Consider the following 20,677-nt stretch of genomic DNA (forward strand, 5'->3'; position numbering starts at 1 on the left):
AGCAGCATCATTGGCAATTACTCGGTAGATTCTTTCCTCGGAAATTTCAATGCTCATGCGTCACCCTATTTAGAACACTCTGTTTTGTCCCAAGTCGAAAATTTTTCTCGAACTGATAGTTCGAAATGTATCAATTTTTTAGATAAACCTCTAAATAAATCTTTGTTTTGGAAATTATTTTTTGATGGTTCTAGATCTAACGAAGGAGTAGGAGCAGGATGCTTTCTGATTAGTCCAGAAGGAGATAAGATCATGCTCACATGCAGACTCGAATTCGATTGCACAAACAATACAACAGAATACAAGGCTTTGGTTCAAGGCCTGTACAAAGCAATCGGGTTAGACGTCAAGTATCTTCAAGTTTTTGGAGACTCTGAGATTGTGGTTAAACAGGTACGTAACACTATACATTGTTTATCAGGTCATTTAAAACACTATCAATCCTTAGTATAAGATCTGACTGATCATTTCATAGCGTTTAATATTTCTTCAATCCCCAGACTCCAAAACGCAAGTGCAGACCTTTTGGCTAATGTAGCTTCTAAGCTTATTCCATCCGGAGATTTTAGTCCAGATAGATTCTTAATAGAACTAATCTTTAGACCGTCCATTCCTGACAACATCACAAATTGGAGAGTATTCAATGACGATCCTGATATTGTAAATTTCCTCACATCTGAAGGATCCTACTCCAATCAAATAATTGACGAAGACCAACACGATCGACAATTGCAACAAAATAGCACTAATAATGTTATACCTAAGTCGGTGGTCAAGTTAGAAGACTTGTACGATTTGAAAGATCGGTTTAATAGGTCTACCAATTCAAAACTCCAAAGTTCAACCTTGAACTACGAATTAGTAAACCTAGGGACTGATGCTAAACCACAAAACATTAATCTAGGCCTCGGCCTAGCCCCTGAAGAGAAACTAGCGTATATTTGTATTTTGAGACAATATAAAAATGTTTTTTCCTGGAATTATGATGAGCTGAAAACATACGACACTTCTATCATCCAGCATACTATTCCCATGATCGATAACGAAAAAACTGTCCAACAAAAGCTGAGGAAAATCCACCCCAATTTAGAAAATCAGATAAAAACTGAGCTCAATAAGTTATTGAAAGCCAGAATAATCTTTCCCGTCAGACATTCCAAATGGGTCTCCAATATGGTACCTGTTAGAAAGAAAAACAGAGATATTAGGATTTGCATTGACTTTTGGAACCTTAACAAAGCCTGTCAAAAAGACAATTTTCCTTTACCTCCTATGGAACAGATACTGCAGGCAGTGGCGGGCTTAGAATTAATGTCTTTCTTGGATGGATTTTCAGGATACAATCAAGTGTTGGTACATCCTGATGATCAATTGAAAACCACATTCAGAACTAAATGGGGCACATACGCATATCGGAAGATGCCATTTGGTTTGATTAATGCTGGTGCCACATTTCAGAGAGCCATGGACATTGCATTCAAAGGTTTAGTCAATAAATCTGTAGTAATTTATTTGGATGATATAACAATGTACTCGAAGAAGCGAGACGACCATCTCAAAGACCTGAAAAAAATCTTTCAACGATGTTTAAAGTATGGAATTTCACTTAACCCAAAGAAATCTTTTTTCGCATTAAGTGAAGGGAAACTTCTAGGATTCATAGTGTCAAAATCCGGTATTCACATTGATCCCGATAGAATCAAAGAAATTTCTGAAATATTCCTACCTCATAATAAAAAAGCCATGCAATCTTTCCTTGGTCAAATCAATTTTGTAAAGAGATTCGTTCCAGATTTTTCATGAATCGTGTCTCCTTTGCAAAACATGATTAAAAAGAATTCAAATTTTAAATGGAGTCAAGATGAACATGAAGCATTCAACCTGATCAAGCAAGCTATTATTAATGCTCCATCTTTAGCAACCCTGAATTTTTCAGGGCCTTTTATTTTATACACACTTGCCTCAGATAAGTCATATGCTGCAATTCTAACTCAAGCAAATCAAGAAAAAGTGGAAGCTCCAATTGCATTTTTTAGCTCAAATTTACAGGGTGCTGAACTCAATTATTCAGACATGGAGAAACAGGCTTATTCTGTTTTCAAAGTGGTCAAATACTTCAGACCTTTCTTACTTAAAACCCATACTAAAATCATAGTACCGTTTCCAGTGGTAATGAATATTCTAGTACAGAAGTATGTGGGTGAGAAAAGGGCCAATTGGGTTACTGCCTTACAGGAATATGACCTTGAGATCAAACCAACAAACATTGTAAGAGGTCAAGGCTTCTGCAAAATGCTGGCTGGAGCATCACAAATTTCTGAAATTCCATCCAAAGAGGTACAAATGTGTGAGGTAAGCCTAAACGATGCAGAATCACTATATGTTGATATCATTTATTATCTTAAGAACGGGTATGCTCCTTCACACCTTGACCATACTAAGAAAAGAGCCCTAAGGTTGAAAGCTAAGCAATATCAGCTCATAAATGATATTCTTTTTAGAAAAAATTATGATTCTGTTCTTCTTAGGTGTCTTGAGAAAGCTGAAGCTGAAAAAGTTTTGCAGGAACTCCACGATGGGCCAGCAGGTGGACACTACACTGGAGATGCTACTGCACATAAAATCTTACGCGCAGGATATTACTGGCCCACGCTGTTCAAAGACTCGCACAGTTATGTGAGAAGATGTCAAGTCTGCCAAACCACTGGTGGAAGACAAAATAAGCTGTCCCTCCCACTACAGCCGGTAAACATCGAGCAACCTTTCAGTCAGTGGGGCCTGGACATAATAGGTGAGATCGTTCCTCACTCTTCGAAGCAGCATAGATACATCCTCGCGGCAACAGATTATTTTACTAAATGGGTAGAAGCAGTTCCGCTCAAGACAGCTAATTCTGAAAATTTCTTTGAGTTCATAGATCAATTTATAATCACCAGGTTTGGATTGCCATCCGCTTTAATGTTTGATAATGCATCATACTTTTCTGGGAATGAAATCACTGAATTTGCACTTAAAAGAGGATTCAAACTTAAATATTCGGACAATTACTACCCGCAAGGTAATGGGTTAGCTGAGTCAACAAATAAAAACCTAATCAGGATTATTAAAAGAACAGTTGACCAAAATCAAAAGAATTGGCACAAGGCTTTGATATATGCTTTATGGGCAGATAGGATAATGCAAAAAGATTCTATCGGCACTTCTCCCTTTAATTTAGTTTATGGGAAAGAAGTGGTTCTTCCGACTCACTTAGCCATTCCTTCTTTGTCTTTAGTACAATACATTGATGAAGTACCCGCTTCCTCCTTACAGCTAAGACAAATGGAAATAATTAAATTAGAAGAACAATGAGAACAAGCTAAGAAAACGCATGCTCATCATCAAGCACTAGTAAAATCCTCTTTTGATTCAAACATAATTACCAGAAAAGATTTTCAGATGGGAGATTTAGTTTTAAAGTGGGACAAGGCTCATGAAGAAAAGGGCAAACATACAAAATTTCAAAGGATGTGGCTTGGTCCTTTTCAGATTGTTGAAGTCGTAGGTCCATCAACATTTGTGTTACAGGATTTAGCAGGCAAGAGGGATCCTTTGCCTGTTAATGGACAAATTCTCAAGAAATATTTTCCATAGAAGATTATTCTTCTATTTTTGTAGAATAGTTTTTCTTTTTCATAATAAAACCCGTTGTGAATGGTTATATTAGGCATTTACGGAAAAAGACACCAATTCTCTTTCAGATTTTGAACTTTTCGCTTGTATAAATAGCAAATCTTTTTGAAAACTGATCTTTATTATTGACAGATACAGTTAAAAAACTTTAACCTAGATATGATACTAGTTTCAACTTCAAAGAATTTGATGAAAGCAACCTTTAGTGAAGAAATTGTTTTATCTCAGTACAATGAAAGGTATCAATAACAAAATAAAGATTCTCTGTAGAACAACTGTTTCCAAAAACTCTATTATTGTCGTCCAGAGCTATCTTAAGGAAACAATGACTTCCTCCCTACTAAGGAAAATCGCAGCTTTCAGAGGAATAATCCAAGGATACGCTTTATCTTGAAGAATGAGAGGTCTCATCATGAGCCGGCTTATCATTATCACAGATATTATAACTTGCTGACTTTGCCAATACTGTACACCACAACAGGGCAATGACTCAAGATTGTTGCAATCAAAAGACAAGGGGTCTCATCACGAGCCAGCTTGTTCAGCAAAGTTATAAATCAAGTGAGTGACTGTGTCATAATTTGGCTACCAAACCAAGACATTGTTCTTTAAGAATAAAAAAGAAAATCAAAGCAATAAGTGTGGATATGGATTTTTCTTTGAAAATTGTAGGTCACCTTAAGTAGGATACAGGATCATTGCTGGGTAACAGGTAACCCTGTCGAGGCTATAAACGCCTGCTAGCAGCAAAGGCTCTACCTACGACAAATGAGCATATTTAAAACTGGTTTACAGAGGAGACTTTATTTTATCTTTACAAGACCAAGTAATGGCTGATGTAAATACAAGGACTAGCCTGAGGAAGCAAATAATTAGAGTAGAAAGAGGTTGAAACAAAATATCATTGACAATTTAGAGCATAATGTACTCTATCTTTCCATAACAAAGTTTAATTTTCTGAAAAATTTTCTGTTTTGGAAGTTTGAAAAATTCAATAGAAAAACAGAGATAACTGGTTCTTCCAAGTGAATCGCCAATTGTTGTGGCCACCAACAACCCCCCTCCTTATTTAGTATTAGCAATAACACTAAGTAAGTGGGGACCCTTAGTAAAAAATTCAAAAAATTCAATTAAGGCTTATGTATTCTACTCCTTAAGAAAACATCGCATCGCGCAAAGACTGATAGGGCACTTCCTTATGAGTAAAAATGATAAACTGCGAAAGTGCGACGCGAATTTCATCGCATCGCATGTATTAAGAAACACTCATATTGGAATAACCTTAAAAAATCGCCGATGGCCGATATGCAATATCGCATAAAAAAACACATAACCATTTAACGATTATAACAATCTTGCGATAGCGTGATACTGCGATCTGCGATCGCGCGATACAACGATCTGCGATTCTGCGATAAGCGCGATCGGGCAACCCTGCGATAACACATCTTAATGAAAAATGCGATAATGCGATACTGCGATGATGCGATGCGAATCGCAGAAACTATCCATCGCAGATTTTCCCCGGCTCAACATTCAAGAAAAGCTGTCCATAAACCAAAAATTGGATACCCGCTTTAATGAAAATTAATGAATGATATGCCAAGTATTAACGAAAGACAGTTTTGTGTTTTTCGAAGAGTCAGTTCACGTCAGGTGGCATGTTTTTGTACATCCGTAGAGTGTAAAACCTTCTTGTCGATTTTTATTATCATTACTCTCTCCTCATGTGTGAACTGCAGGAATGAAAAACAGAAACAACATGAAGCAAGGTGCAGGAAGTGATAAAGGAAAAGGGTAAAGCTCCAATACTCAGAAATAGAGAAGAGATGCCCTCATGAATGGATATCGCATGCAACAGAGCCGCAAATTCACAGAGTGCTGCTGAGCTATCCATTACAGATCTTTCAGTCACAACCATGGTTGAATGAGTAGTTGAACAATGTTGCTATCAACAGGTGATTTAACGCTCAAGGTCAGAAGCTCACGAAAGCAGTATGTTTACAAAATTTTGAAGCTTATACCCAGTGAAGGAAAAGGCGCTAAAGGCGAAAAACACACCAGAAAGGCCCAGATCAAAGAACGGATGCAGTTTCCGATGCGCGATTAGCATCTAGCGCCTAGCGCTAATCGCGCATCGCTGAGAAAATTGCTCAAAAAGCAAAGTCCCTAACTGCTCAGTCACTCATAAGCTTGGAAAATGCAAGAAAGCAAAGGCAGAAGCAATTCGAGGATTAACCAAGTGGAATTTGGATTATTACTGGGCATACACAGTAAATCCACATAGCCAGAGGATGATTCTCAAGTATATAATCAATTTTGTTGAAAAGATGGTGCAAGCTCTTACCATTTCTGTTTGCTTAGCTCAACCAAAAGCGGAAGATAGTCAGCCGACTCTACCCAGGCAAATATTGAACGCTCGCAACATTAAGGAGCAAATGCAGAAGTAGTTAGATATTAGATTTAATTTTTAGAAATAGTTTTGCTTAGAAAAAGGGTGGTCATTTAAACCGTATCCTGAATCTGTGTAATTAAGTTATTTAGTTAGTAGTATTTAAACCCTTCTCATGCATTTAGAGAAGGGTGCAGATATTTATCAAAAACTTGTCCTCAGAACATGCACTTTTTCACCCTCAGAGGAGGTTTTGGTGAATGAATGGATCAAGATTTGTTGATGTTTGCATTTGATATCTGCTACTGATGTTGCACTTTTGTACTCTTAGTAGATGTTAGAGCAAGGAGAGATAAATCATTGTTGCTTGAAGCTTATGAGTAGGACCAGTCATAAATGGTACTTTTATCTCTTGACCATTTCTGCTTATATGTTAAAGTGATATACAGTTTTTAGTTGTTTATATATTATTGCATGAATGCTTGAGTTATCATTTGGCACTTTTGTACGGTGGTAGCTATTTATTTATGTTTAATGTATGAATAGCTCATTATGCGATATGCTGTTCACAACTATTTCGTCTAACTTTTTATGCGAAATAGTTCATCTTAATTGATTTCCTTTCTTATAATCGCTGAATGATCTTTATTACCAGTTGTTATTTGAAATCTCTTTAGATCGCGTAATAGAAGAATTACATCCCGGGTTAGCATAGATTTAGATGTGCTATTTATTAGATTACAATAGCATAGAATTAGATTAAAGTTTGAATTAGAATAGCTTAGATAGGAACTGTTAGATCAGCAACATCCAATTCTACACACGCACATCCATAGATTGGGAAACTGGTCCCATTATCCCCAGTCGGACCCGCTATACCAAACGGATAAGGAGCTGCCAACCAAGGTCTGGACCGGGCGGGTATCCCCCTTGTTGTCGACCCGATTTTTGGGGCTTCAACACAACTGCATCCTGTATTTGTCTATATTCCATAAACATGACTTTCTCAGTAGAGATGTACTTAGATAGTGCGACTTCCAACCTTGTTGCTATGATCTTTGAAATCATCTTGTAGGCAGTGTTGCATATTGAAATGGGTCTTTAACAAAAAAATGAAAGTGGTTGATACCTTAGGTATAAGAGCTATGAAAGTTGTATGAGGGAGCCAATCATTAATCTTTGAGTACGTGACTCATTAACCATTTCTAGAAGATCCAAACTCATGATATCTAAAAATTGTAAAAATAAATCCACTGTCCATCTGTTTGAGCAGGGCTCTTATCCCTAGCTAAAGATTTTAAAACCACTATCAATTCTTCCATAGAAACTAGTTTCCCAATAACCTCACTCTCCTCTGCATTAAAATTTTTAGGATATAGATTAATGAAGTCCATCCTCAAAATTAGACACTTCCCTAGCTTTATATTGGTTGCTGAAATGACAGAATGATTCCTGCTGAATCTCTTTTTGAGATGAAATGTAATTTCCCGCGTCATCCAAAAGGCCCCAAATGGAGTTTTCTTTTCTCCTTTTTGATGCATGATGATGGAAAAATTTAGTATTTTTGTCTCCTTTGGCTACCCAATTGGCACGACTTTTTAAACACCATTCTTCCTCATATGACCTTAAGATATGACATTTTTGATTCTAAAGAAACATGATCTTCTATTTGTAATCTTCACTGAAATAATCCAGGTCTATAAGTTCATTAAGAGCATATATATGATTGTCTAAAAAGACTATTTCTTTTAAATTATCCTTCTTTTCTCCCCTTTCCCATCTACACACCACCTATTTTAGGTTCCTTAACTCAAAACAGACAATATCCATCCTAGAAGAAATCACTTGAGAGATGACTTGTTCCAAGATTCCCTTACCAAAACATCAAAATCCTCGTCCTTTAACTAGGAGTGGTTAAATTTAAATAGAAAAACCTTCTAAACACAATCCCTTGCCCATTAATCCCCTGTCCACCGCAGAAATATGGGATTGTGGTTAGAGAAATTTGAAAAACATATAATTTTGTTTCGTTTGAATTTGATACATTTTTAGTAAAGAGCATGGAATGTTTGTAATAGACAAAGATTTGTGTGCTTTCTTGCTTTACACTTTTGTAAGGTTAATGCATTCATGGATAGGATATTACAAGCAATGAGCTAGAACATGAATTTGGAAAGAATAAGCATTCTATGTTTATTGAATAAAAATCATTGTTGAAAGTAATGAAGAAAATCATTAAATAATATAACCAAATAAAAATCAACAAAAAATATCATGCAAGAATCTGTGTAATCGATGAGATATCTTTTATTTATTCAGCTACCCAAGAAAGTCAGTAATCTTTTCTTTATTCAATTACACACACAACTTGAAGTTTCAAATGATTCAAAACTTCAATAAATTCACATAACATGCAAATAGATTGGAATGGCCAAAAGATGTGAAGCAAAATGCCAATTGATATTAAACTTGAAAATTTCGCTATATATTTAAAGAAATTAACCAAATTCAGCTTTGAAAATGAAATTCGCTTGTGGAATGTTTGTTGCCCCATTACTCTCGATGTGCAATGCAATGCAAAAGAAACTGCAATTCTACAATGGGATATAAAATAGATGATAGTGGCATTTTTATATACAAAGAATTTTTTATAAACTATTGTAGATATAATTATTTAGATAATTTAATTTCAAATCTAGAATGTAGTGTTGACCAATTTAACTTTCAATTTTATGGATGACATTTAATGATGGGTTAAAGTAGGTGTTACTTGTCACTTAAAAAAAATATTTAATTATTTTTTAAGCTATATTTTTAATTTAACGCTTTCATATTTACGGTTAATTAAGATTTTATGGATAACATTAAATGATAAGTTAAATTACGAGTTATTTGTGACATTTAAAAAATAATATTTATTTTATTTATTAATAAATTAATTTTTTAATTTAACAATTATATTAGAAAGAGATTAAAATAGCATTTTCGTTTATTTTTAAACATTGTAAAGTCGATACTTTGTTCTTTTTTAATTATTTTTGATTGATTTTATTAAAAAACAAAATTACATGTTGTATATGCTCCAAGAGCATTCAAACATACTAGTCAAGATTGATGCCCAATAAGCCAGTCACCTAAAACAATAAAAAACAACCTGTGGCTAAGTAAAAATGCTTAGCTACCCTTTTCTACCTTTTTTCTTTTCTACTTTCCGTCAAACTCCTAGATTAGGAGTGACATTTACAATTTCTAGTTGGTTTTTTTCTACTACCATCAGGTTTTCCTTATCTGAGTCTGAACTCTTAGATACGTGAGAATATTTATAACCTCCCATCTCCTTTTCTATGAGAGTATTCTCCTTCTACTGAACTCAAATTGAAGTTCTTACTCCTTTTACACGTGTCGAACTTGGTACCATTATTCATTATTGTTTTCATCCTTTGTCTGTTATTATCTCTTGCGGATTTTGATTGACCTCAGAAGTGGGATTACTGATTTCCCCTTCATCATGTTCTTCTAGGAGGTCCTACTCATGAAACTTCCATCCCTTGGATTTTTTTCCTTGTTTCTTTTTCCTTCTTAAATCTTTCTTTACCTGAGGGCATGAATTTTGTAAGTGCCCTATTTGCAAACATATTCAACATATAAATGTTGTATTTTCAAAATCTAAAAACTGGGCCCAACACTTTTTGTCATGTAACAGATGAATGCGGTCGAGTAAGCCTTTACTAAGGTCTACCTCCACACATATTATAACAAACATAATGGTTTATTCTTCAATTCTCTATGTATCTGTCTTTATATACTTCCCTATCTTATTTCCAATTCCTTCTATAACTTTATGGTGCCAAAAATGAAGAAGGAGATTATGCAATCTGACCCACATCGACATTTTAGAGACCACCATTATATTGGCATCAAAATACAAGAAACACAGGGTAACAAAAAGGCTCGCAGATCCCCAAAACCATGACCCTTTTTTCAAGACCAACTCCGTAACCTCCAATGATTCGAATTTAATTATGAAAGAACCCCTAACACATAAATGTATATCACAATTTATTGTCCATGTAGTAAAAACCCATGGAAATAGATTTGTTGGTTTTTCCCACAAGTCGTTAAATCTACATATAATTTTGTGTGCTTGGAAGATTGAACTAATATTATTTACCTCTGAAAGATCTATTTCCATTTCCGGAACCTGATTCATATGTTCCACAATGCAGAGACTAGGGACATTGAGAATCTGATTGTATTTGGTTGTGATGTCAATATTCCCTTTAAGGGTATATGTGAATGATGTGGAGCCATTAGGTTTCTTTGAGTTTAGATTGGATTCTCCTCCCCTCATCCTTAAGCTCAAATAAATAGAAGAGTCTTTTTCCACTCCATAAGATTCCACTAGATACTGATGTTGAAGCACCTTGCCCTCATATTTATCACCTAAAAAGCTGTTGGTATACCCATATGAGGCTGGATAGTATTATTTAGGTTTTCCATAAGATCCTGCTCCTGAATCCCCCCCCCAAAAAAATAGATTTCCAAAATGATTTTTTAATGAAAATTTGAAAATGAACCTTCCTCTCTTGTCTCATCCCCACATTTTCCAGATCTAGTTTCTTTTTGGGCATATCTATAATTAACGACTTTAGATTTAGGTTTTGAGAGGTTATTTCTACATTGTTTACCTCAAGATCTGGTTCAATGTAGCAGATCTAAGGATGAGGGGCAAAAGATGATATTGACTTCCTTTTCCTTGAAGATTTCTCTGAATGGGGCACTCCTTCACTGCAAATAGATCCATGAAGGGAGAGTGTAAATATATGAATGCAAAGCTGGATCCACATGAAGCTATAAAAAACGAGTTTGTATGTGCCAAGGCCTTCAAAATCTGATCTGCATCAATGAAACCAAAGAAAAGAGTCTCTGCCCGTTCATGAAAGCCGATCGTCTTTTCATGGAGAGCCCATTCACAATCAAAATCTTGAAACTTACCCAATGGAATTTCTTCCTCTGGATTGGTGTTCTTATCTGGCCATACATGGAGCTCTCTGCTAGCCTCGAGTAGGGAATCATAGAAATCGTTGACATTAGGATCCCAAGATTTTATGTCATGCAATATCAAATCGTGAACCTTACTGATCGGGGTTTCTCTGGGCCACTCCTTCTTGGGTGCTACAAATCTATCCACAGATCTATGAGAAAAATGATGGCATATCCATTGATGTTTGCAAACATATCAACCACAACTGCCTTGCGTTCGCAAACCCTCACCATATTTCCTCCTATTGAGAAATGGAAACAAGAGAGTCCAATTTAATTTGTCCTTAATTAAACTGTGAATTAAATTCGAATCCTATTCTCATAGCAACTTAAAATAGTTAAATTAAGTTTATTAAACTTATTTAACTTAGGAAATTCCAGTTGAAAGTCTTTTGGAAGTCATGTATATGTTATCCCTACTTTGTAGGAGTCCAGTGTGACTTAATTGTGATTTGTAAAATAGATGAATTTGTTTCATGAGTCAGATTAGTTAAATTAGTTCTCAAACTGGTTGAGGGAACTAATAGTGAGTTAACAGTCAGTTGTGACACTAATGAACTCCACCAATGCTGCTCTAGTTAACTGAATATTTACTCATCAGAAACTCATTCATGTCGATTTTGAGAAAGACCTAGTTGAGACTATAGTGCAGGGACAATGTACTATTTGTTTTAGATTTTTCTGAGTTGCACTAATAATGCATACATTCAGGAACTAATCCTTAAGGGATTGCACAACTTTTAGAGGCTTTATTTCCCTTTAAATACAAGCTATCCTTCATAGGAATTATACATTGGAATAGAGACTTGGAGAGCTTGTGAAGAGGCTAAGCCTTGGTCTTAAGCTTGCTTATGAGTTGGAGATTGAATTTTTCTGAGTGCTGGGATTGTTCTAGAGAGAACAACCATTGTAATTTCATCTTGATTTTTCATATTAATATAAAACAAATAGTGGGGTTTTGAGCTGTGGCTTTCCTCAGATATATATTATGTTATGTGCCTTTGATTCTCTTCCTCTATTGATTATTGTTTTCTCGATGCTTATGAGCTTCTGATGTAAAGAGAAGAAGTAGATACTTGTCTCTTGCTTTAGAAAATTGCATTAGCTTGTGAATTTACAAGATTTTCTACATGGTATCAGAGCAAGATTGTTTTTTGGGCCGTGAGTTTGCAGAGCGGATATGAGAATTTATATGCAAAATTTTCAGGAAAATAAATAAATAAATAAAAAATAATAAAAATAAAATAAAATAAAATAAAATAAAATTGCAGATCTGGATTCCTTGGGAAAAGATACCCAAATTCAAAAAACAGATCGTTCGAATCAGAGTTCGGATGAGGGAGATATCGCTGATTTAAAATCAACTCTCTAGAGGAGATTTCGAAGTTTTGATTTTCTAGGTTACAAGTGAAATTTGAATTTGCAATACATACTTCAGAATCAGAAGATGGCATTCCATGGGTTGAGGCTTGAGTATGCCTTGGAATCACTACAACAAAACATGCAATTTGCACCAGATTTAGCACTAGATTTCCGTCCATTTGTTTCTCAATTGGGATGAGCATCCTCGTGCTAAATTTGGCTCTATTGTACAATTTTTAAAGCATCCTTTTTTGCACCAAAATTTTCATCTTTTTTACGCCAAATTTTGCATCATTTTTTGCATCATATTTTGCACTAAGTTTTGCATTTGGTTTTACAACAAGTTTTGCTTCTAGTTTTGTGCCATTTTTTGCATCTAGTTTTGCATCATTTTTTGCTTCCTCTTTTGTGCCATTCTTTGCTTCTAGTTTTGTGTTGTAATTTGCATCGATTTGTGCACCATCGTTTGCATCTGATTTAGTGCCTTTTTTTGCATCCAGTTTGTCCCAGTTTTTGCATCTAGCCTTATGCCATTTTTTCTTCTCAGTTTGTACTTATTTTTATATCTATTTTTACGCTGGTTTTTTTGCCTTTTTTACACCATTTTTTGCATCCAATTTTTCACCATATGTTGAATCTGATTTAGAGCCAAATTTTGCATCCACTTTTGCATTTTATTTGTCTCCCTTTTTGGCATCCTATTTTGCACCATATTTTGCATCTAATTTTTCATCATTTGGTGCATCCAATTTAGCATCATTTTTAACACCATTTCTTGCATCCAATTTTTCATCCTCTTAAGCATCTAAATTTGCATCCTATGTTGAACGATGTGTTGCGTCCACATTTTTATCCCATTTTTTGTCTAATGTTATGTTCAATTTTGAGCCATTTTTCGTCTACTTTTGCATTTGTTTTTGTACCAAGTTTTGAATCATTTGTTGGACCTCATTTTGCATCCAATGTTGCATCTCAATTTGCATCCAAATTTGAGCCATTTTTATTCCCATTTTTGCACCATCGTTTCTACTTTTGTGTCCAATTTTTCACCATTTTTTATGTCCAGTGTTGCATCCTTGTTGGTGTTTAATTTTGCAACCTTTTTAGCATCCAAATTTGCATCCTTTTTTCTGCTACATTTTTGGCCCACATTTTCATCTCATTTTGCACCTAGATTTTAGTTTACATTTTCATCTACTTATGCATCATTTTTTTCATCCTTGGTTTGACCATTTTTTATTCCTATTTTGCATCTTGTTTTGTGTCTTCTTAGATCCTTTTTTCACCCAACTTTGCATCCTAATTTTACACCATTTTTTGCATCCTTGTTTTGGTGTCCATTTTTGCATCCTTGTTTGCAACCAATTTGGTATCCTTTTGTCTGCCCTATTTTGTTCCCTTCTTTGTGTCTAGTGTTGCACCCTTTTTTAATTCTACTTTAAAACCCTTTTTGTGTCATTGTTTGCATCTTATTTTGATGGCTAGTTTAACATCCAATTCTACTCCCAATTTTGCATCCATGGTTACATCCACTTTTGGCTTCTTGTTTAGATTTTTACTTTTATTTCCATTTTTTATCCCCTTTATGGGTTCATTTTACTAATTTCAATTACATAGTGAAATATATTACAGTTTCTAAATATCATTTGTTGTAGGATTTAATGCACGGTTAGATGAACATAAAACCCTCTCAGTTTATCCCGGAAACCTAAGACAAAGCAATTAGGAGAAAGGTTGTTATAAGGCTCAAGGTTCTTAGTATATCAATATGTAGAGTATAAATTAAGAAAAAGAGAAGGATGTCATGTGAGTCCTCAAATGCAAGTCTTGTTGGAGTTCTTAGTGTAGCTGGGAAGTGCCCCTAGCTAGCTCCAAAGCTTGTTCCTACACATAAGAGAGAGAATAAAGAAGCCTTCACAACATAATATCTTGATAATCGAAACTATTAGAAACATATAAATATTACTGAATAAATAAATATAAACCAAAATCCCATACATTCATTAGTTAAATAGAATAAGTAAAGAATGAATAGTAGCATATGGAAGGAAGAACAACTGATCTGTATTAATAAAGGAGTTGGAGGAAAGTTACAACCATTAGATGTAGTTACAACAACACCTCCCCTAACTCCTAGATCCAAAATTCTCTCTCTCAAGATAGATCTCAATAGCATGACAATACGAGAATTCACATCCTTTTCTCAATGGACAAGCCTCCAATATATAGGAAAGTGAAGGCTATGAATATTTCCAAAATTCCTCATTAGTTCAATTTGGGCAAAATCTTTTGGGTGAATAATGTTTCCTCATATAAAAATGGCATTTTCCACTTTTTAGATGCTTTTGTGCTTAGGAAAAAGCTTCCCCATGCTTGTCCTCATGGTACATAACTTGTATTATAGTCTTATATAATGTAGGAGAATGGGGTATTTCTACCAACAACATAATATTCTCCTCCAAGATGATGATGAGATATTTTCATTTATAACACATTTACGAAGATATCACAATTCAAATTGATAACTTAATATTCGTAAACAAATTTAAGGGTAATTGACAACATTCATAAAAAAGATAACAATATCCTCATATATAAAAAATCTCCATCAAAAAGTCATTGGCAATTTTCAATATACATATATGACTAATAAATCAACACTTATCGCATATATCATTATTCCAAGGTAAATTCACAACATTACATCCAAAAACAGTAATATCATCATACATAATTATTCTCCATCAAAAAGCATTGACAGTTTTCAACACATATATAAAGTAACAAGATAATAATAATAATATCCTCATCATCTTTAATCAAATCAAGTAAGATTCAAATGTGTGATGATCAGATCAAAATATTTCGTGAACACCATTATTCTAAGGTAAATTCACAACATCCATGAAAAGATAGTAATATCATAATACATAATAATTCTCCATCAAAATAATGTTGATAATTTTCAATATATACATAAAATAACAAGATAAAAATGATAATATCATCATCATATTTAATCAAATCAACTAAAAGTCAATGTGTGATTACCAAATAATTTTTTCATAGATGTCATTATTCTAAGGTAAATTCACAACATCTATAAAAAAAATAGGAATCTCATCATACACAATAATTCTTCATAAAAAAATGTAAGCAACATGATCCGGATTATCCACAGTATCATGTTCATTCTGTCGATGTTTCAAACCCCAAAGTGGGTCCATCATCAGGACTAATCTTTAGAATATGATTGATAGTTCATTGAGAGAAGAATCATGTGACCAGAGTATAAATAAACCTAAATATTGATAAATTTTATAAAGAAGCCGGCCCTCATATATACAACTGAAAAATTGGATGCACCAAATGGTGTTAAAAATGATGCTAAATTGGATGCACCAAATGATGCAAAATTAGATGCAAAATATGGTGCAAAATAGGATGCCAAGTTATAGAATATGCTTGGGTTTTCTTAATGCAATAAAATTGATTCTCCTCTTCATTATATCTTGAGATGTTCACCTTGCACCTAATAAAACAATAAAGTCAAAATAGGTTTGCCTTTTTCCTTTGTAGATCTTTGTCCCCATTAATCTTGGCCTTAATAGATTAATTGTCCTATGGTGGCCTTGAGTGGTCACTCCCATTAGTTGCATGTGTTTTAGTTTTGTTAGTGACATTTCTTAGGATTGATAACATGTTATTTAATTTATGAAAATGTGTTATTGTCCATATTATTGTTAAATATTAATATTAAATATGTTAGTTTTGAGCATGGTTTAGCAAAAAGTTCTCAAAAGGTTTATAGATTGTATTTTATAATGTAATGATTCATTGCTTGATGAAATTGTTTTGGATAATTTTTTAATGATTCATTGATTGATGAAATTGTTATGGATATTTTTTTTAGTATATTAACTTGTATGTGATAAAGTCAAAAGTCACCGCTTTTTGAGATTTTCATTGGTCAATTTCCCTTAAGGCCATCAAATTCACCATTCGATCCTAGGTTAAGGAAATATAGGAGTCATGAAGTGGCATTGTTGAAGCACTTAAATCTTGAAACATGTTTTTTTTTAGTCATATTATACTTCCTTTCTATGTAAATTCTCAATGAAAATAGTCTCATGGAACATGAGGGGCCTCAATAGTAGAGTAAAACAAAGAATCTTAAAAGAAAAATGGTACGCAAAGCACCCATGAATAATTTTTATATAAGAAACAAAAATATTAAGTGAGGTTCTACCTCATATAATTAGCAAATGGGGGAGGAATTTCAAAGTAGTAGTGATTGATGGTTAGAGATACTTGGGTGGAATGGATATTACTTTGAATGATCAGGACATCAAGGTTACCAATATGTTTACCCCTTTTTGCATTATGACAATACAATTTTAGTTAATTGACATCGAGGACTACTACCATGTATCCAATGTCTATGACTCCAATATTGAAAATGGAAAACCTCTATTTCTCAATTCTATTTCCAGAACAAGTAATTTATACTCCCAATATGCATCGATTATTTGGAGTGACTTCAATATTAACAAGTGTCTCAAGGAAATGAAAGGATGAATCACAATGTTTACCAAGCGATTTTGTAAGCTATAACATCAAAGACCTAAAGTAGTCTCCATTAAAGTTCTCAAGCAATGAGTCTCCGCCCCACAAATGTGGATCAATGAGATGCAAGACATGTGTGTGTGGTGACTAACTTAATGCACTATTCTAATAACTCTAAAAACTTAATTATTTCTCTCTATCAAATGAATTGACCATAGTGTGACATAAGTAAACCAAGAGTAGACATGAAACCCTTAGGCAACAAACATTCCCTAGATCCTTAATTAGGTTCTTAAATGATGAAGTGAAAATGCAAGGGGAAAGAGGACTTCACAATTTAACCATCACAAACATGTGATCAAGTGTGACTAGGAGTGTATATATTCATATGTTTTCCAAAGAGGTAGTGAATACATGAGTTACCATTCATTGGGCCTTATTTTTCTTTCTTTTGATTTTTCTTATATATAGGACTTTAGGGAATAAGGCTTTCATAAGTTTGGCACAACTCATAGATATAACATTTACATGAATGTTCACTTCAACCCTAGAATTTAGACTTAGATAAATAATTATAGTGTATCTTTAATGCTTTTGACTTTCACTTCTTGATTTTCTTTCATCACAAATGAAAAACTAGGAAATAGTTTGCCAAAAATCTATGAATGCTTAATCATAAAGGTGTCATGCGATGAAAACAAATTAATGATGTTATTCTCTATGAAAATGATGGTTATTCTTGAGAAAATATTATGCGTGTGGATGTCTCCTCCCTGGTTGAGAGGGAGTGAGGGTGGACACCATATTATCCATGTGTCATGTACTATGGCCAAGACTAATAGTTGTAAGCTTGGTAAAGAAACCAGTAGAGAGAATGGTGGATTGGAAAAACATATGGGACCAATATTCTTTGAAAATTTGTACTTTGACTAGGAGCAACCACCATAAGTCAATTACATTAATCCAAGATAAGAATAGTCATGAAGATCGACATTTCATGGTGTCAAATATTATGACAATGGATTAGGAAATGATCATGTGAGGACATACCTGGTGAACATCCTCATGGAGTAAGTACCTAGAGGGGTAGTGGTGTCCAACTTTATGCCTCCCAACATTGTGCTCTGATCTTATGGAGAGATAGAACTTCTTAGTCAAGGCCTTGCTATTTTGACAATGTTGCCTATGATGATGTAAATCATCGTTGATGCTTATTAATCCATATCCCTTCTTATATGAATATTTCAACTTGAGAATACTTTTTTGTCTCATTATGAGTACCTCCCTAGTTTAGAGGGAGTGCCATCATCTTCATTATCGTCATCATCGCCACCATCACCGTCATCATTATTTTCATCATTGAATTATCGTCATAATCACCATTCATGTCGTCATCATCATCATCATCATGATTATGGACATCGTCATTAATTGTTCATAAATATAAGTGTCATAAGAAATATCGTCAACCCAAAAAATGTTACGAGTGCTCGAATGATATATGTAAGAGAAATACCAACTTTATTTTTGAGAGATGATCAATGCTCATCATCATCACTACCATTATCATCGCCATTATAATTTTCATCATCCCCATCATCATAATTAATGTAATTTCTATCATCATTGTTGTCATCTTCGTCATGAACATCATAATCATCATTCATGTCATTATTGTTGTTGATGATGACCAAGATGAAAATAATGATAATGATGATTAGATAATGATGACTTGGAAGACGACGCCAAAGATAATGATTATGATTATGACCATGCCAAAATTTAAAAATTGGGAAGATTGGCCAAGGTCATTAGGATTGTCATCATCATTGTCATTGTAACCCCCATTGTCTTTTTCATCATTGTCATTATCATAATAATCACAATTCATGTCATCGTCATCATATTCATTATCATCATCATCATAATTATTGACATTGTCATTAGTTGTTCATAGTTGTCAATGTCATAAGAAATATCATCAATGCAAAAAATATGGAAAATGGATGCAAAGGTGAACAAAAAAAATGGGGACAAAAATAGACAAAAAATTGGATGAAGAGTGGACACAACATAAGTAGATGCAAAACAAGACAGAAAAATTGACAAAAAGTGGATGAAAAAGTAGATGCAATAGTTGATGCACACTTGGACACAAAATAGGATGAAAACATGGATGAAAAAGTGTGAGAAAACATCGACGCAATAGTAGGCATAAAAATTAACACGAATTGTGGTGAAACAGATGTGGATACAACAATGAACGCAAAAGAAGGACACAAACTTATATGCAAAAAGGAGGCAAACATGGATGAAAAAAGGGATGCAAACATGGACCAAACATGGGTGCAATAGTGGACACAAAATTAGATGCAAACTTAGATGCATCAGAAGTGGATGTAAAAGTAGATGCAAAATGGGATGCAAAAAACATAAACAATATTTGATGCAAACTTGGACACAAAAGAGGATGAAAATGTGGATGCAAAAGTGGAAAATTTTTTGGGTTGCAACGATAGGCACAAGATATGGCACAACAAAAGTGGATGTAATAACATACACGAAAAAAAAGATACAAACTTAGATGCAATAAGGGATGTAAAAGTGGATGCAAACATGGGTGCAATAGGAGAAACCAAATTAGATGCAAAATATAGATGCAATGGAAGTAGATGCAAAAGAAGATACAAAATGAGACGCAAAGCCCATCACAAAAGTGGATGCAAAAATAGATGCAACATTTGATGCAAAAGAGGATGCGAAGATGGATGCAAAATTGGAAGCAAACATGGGTACAACAATAAGTACATAACATGGCACAAATTGTGTCACAAAAGTGGATGTAAGGATAGATGCAAAAAAAGAAGCAAATGAATATGCAAAATAAGATGAAAAATGGATGCAAAAGTGGACATAAACATGGGTGCAACAATGGATGCAAAATACGATGCAAAAGTTGATGCAATAAAATTCGATGCAAAAGTAGATGCAAATATGAGACACAAAACCTGATGCAAATCTTGATGCAAAAGTGGATACAAAAAGGGATGCAAAAATAGATGTAAAATTTGATAGAAACCTAGATGTATATGAGGATGCAAATTTAGAAGAAAAAATGGGTGCAAAAGGAGGTGCCAAACTATGTGCAAATTATGGCACAAGAAAATTGGACACAATAATAGATGAAAAAGAGGATGTAAATGTGGATGCAAAACAAGATCTAAAAGTAGATGCAAAAAATGTAGATCAAAAATTAGATTCAAAACTAGAGACAAACCTCAATGCAAAACTAGGCACAAAGGGAATGCAAAAAATAATGTAAAAATGGATGCAAAAAATGATTTAACAAATGATGCAAGAGATGATGCAAAAGTTGATGCAAGTGTAGGCGCAAAAAGTAGATGCAATAGAGGATGCAAAAGTTGGTGAAACGAAATTAGGTACCAAAATTGATGAAAAACATGGCGCAAAGGATGGCACAAAACTTGGCATAAAACTCGACGTAAAACCTAGTATAAAATCTGGTGCAAAACCTATTACAATACCTGGTGCTAAACTTGGTGTAAGACTTGGTGCAAAACTAGGTGCAAACATTGCATCGATTTTTTCACAAAATTTGATAAATGGACACAAATAGTACCA

This window comes from Pinus tabuliformis, chromosome 2_2, assembly GCF_031772625.1.
Source record: "Pinus tabuliformis cultivar Carrire ecotype Pingquan chromosome 2_2, CPIR1, whole genome shotgun sequence".
NCBI classification, from domain to species: domain Eukaryota; kingdom Viridiplantae; phylum Streptophyta; class Pinopsida; order Pinales; family Pinaceae; genus Pinus; species Pinus tabuliformis.